Here is a 2,573-nt window from a genome sequence, read left to right as displayed (position 1 = left end):
TGGTGTAATTTTTTTTTTAAACTGCTTTATTGAACAGAAACATGAAATGAATGTACAGCTGCATTATACACAATTATTTGTACACAAAAAGAAAAGGATTGTGACAGTAATTGAAACACTTTCTTCCAGTAGTTGCTCAATCATTCTACCACCCGCCTACCCTACAGCATGTGTGTCTCCATAGCTGTGGTTTGCTGTGTTACAGTAGTATCCTAGGTATACGCCATGTCATAGTACAATGCAACCAGATGAACATTACAATGCAAACAGAACATTACTTGCCGGGGATTCTGGTAACTCTGGATCTGTAGGTGCCGTTAAAGTATTCTTATATTATGGCCGTTTAGTTAATAAGGTTTGAGCCCCTTCAGTGAGCTCTAGTCTGAGTGCCCCTGATCTATTCCCCAGGGTCCGGGGTGTAGTGGGCCCACACCTTTCGCTTCATGCCCAAGTAACTTATCAGCGATGGGATAGACATTGTCAACCTGCAGATTGTTCTTCCGCAAGTATTGCCCTGAGTCTATGAGGAGAATAGTGTGTCTCACCCGAGTCACACCAAGTACCCCAGATTTGGCCGAACTTATCTGGACAATTCCTGTGTTTGTATAAAACTGCCTCATAGGGAAGCATTTGATTGATTTGTGCTTTCCACATTCGTGTTGTCGGCGTGTTGGGGTCATACCACCGGAGCGCTATACATTTTCTTGCTATGAATAATGTTTCCCGTAGGAAAATGCGGTGATAATGTGTCCAGTCTTCTTCTGATAAGACCCCCAGGAGGCACACCTCAGGTACACATGGGACCGTCAGGGTAATAAGTCTAGTGAGAAAATCTGTAACATGTTTCCAAAATCTTGCTATTGGGGTACATTCCCATATCATATGCATGAAGTCGGCTTCCAAGGAGCCACATCTAGGACAGGCAGTGGAATGTACCCGGCCCATTTTCTGCATGCGGACCGGAGTGAGGTATGCCTGATGGAAAATATATAATTGTGTCATACGGTTATTTATGGACGGGGACACTTTGGTGTGAGAAGATAATAATTCGGAGTCAATCTCCTCCGAGGATGATCGCATGAGTTGTTTCCATCTGTTCAAAGTGCGCGGTTGGCAATGCTCCGCCTTTTGCGTAATCAGATGGGTGTATAGAGCCGACACCAAACCCTGTGGACCCTGAGTTCTATATATTCCTATGAGTGGATATTTAGATATCTGTGGTGGACCGTGTGGGAATTGTGATTCTAGGGCGTGCCGGAGTTGAAGGTACCTGTAAAACCTTCTCTGGTCCAGTTCAAATTTTGTTTTCAAGTCTGAGAAAGAAGCCAACACCCCATCAGTGTATAAGTCTGCTGAAGTTTGTATTCCTGCTTGTCTCCACCCCTCGGTGTCTTCCAGAGATATTAAATGTGATAGCGCAGAGTTCCCCCATAAAACCATTTTGGCTATGGTGTCATTAAAGTGTGTAAGTTGCCTTGCCCTTTTCCAGACTTGTATGGCTAGCCTGTGGATGGGTAGTAGTGAAGTTTGTAATCTGGCAGTACCCTCCAATATAGACCAGAAGGAAGTGAGCCCTAAATAATGACTTAAGTGGTGTTCTGAATTGGGCAACGAGCCTGGGATTACCCAATGATATAGGTATTGCAGCTGACCTGCTAAATAATAAAGATAAAAGTCAGGGAGCGCCATGCCGGCCATCTCTTTAGGCCTTTGCAGTGTTTGTAAACTGAGTTTTGATCTGGAGTTCCCCCATATGAATTTGGCGGTGTTGGAGTGTAGTTCAGAGAAAAACCTCTTTGGAACTGGCACCGCAGCGTGCTGTAGGATATACAAACATTTTGGTAATATGATCATTTTCACTAAGTTTATGTGGCCAGCTACTGAGAGGGGTAAGGACTTCCACGCATTGTACTTCATTCTAATGAATGCCAGTAAGGGGTCAGTAATATGCCGTAGGGTGTGTTGGTGAATTTTAGTAACTATTATTCCTAGATATTTAAACTGGTTGACTACTTTGAGTCCTGACAGAGTTTCAGGTCCTCTCCAGGGGGAGGCACCCAGGGGCATGTACACTGATTTGGACCAGTTTATCTGTAGGCCGGAGTAGGAGCCGAAGGTGTTAATGATGTCCATTGCTCTAGGGAGCGAGGCTGTTGGGTTAGAAAGGAAGAGAACCATATCATCAGCGTAAAGGCCGACTCTATCTTCCCTGCTGCCTATTGTAATCCCTGTGTACCCCGGGTCTCTTCTTACATTGATAGCTAAAGCCTCTATCGCAAGAGCGAAGAGTAGAGGGGATAATGGACAACCTTGGCGAGTCCCTCTATGCAGATGGAATTCTGGGATGAGGGAGCCGTTCAGTAGTAGTTTACTCTTTGGCGTTTTATATAGGATGGAAATCCATTTGCGAAAATTTGGGCCAAAATTAAATCGATTTAGGCACTCCATTAGGAATGGCCATTCTACAGAATCGAACGCTTTAACTGTGTCTAATGATGCTAGTGCCCAGTCCTCTCCACATCTTTGCCCAATCTGAGCAATTACCTGCACCCTCCTTATATTGTCTGTAGTGG

The sequence above is a fragment of the Engystomops pustulosus genome, chromosome 9 (genome assembly GCF_040894005.1).
Source record: "Engystomops pustulosus chromosome 9, aEngPut4.maternal, whole genome shotgun sequence".
NCBI lineage: Eukaryota > Metazoa > Chordata > Amphibia > Anura > Leptodactylidae > Engystomops > Engystomops pustulosus.
This window is presented reverse-complemented; position numbering follows the sequence as displayed.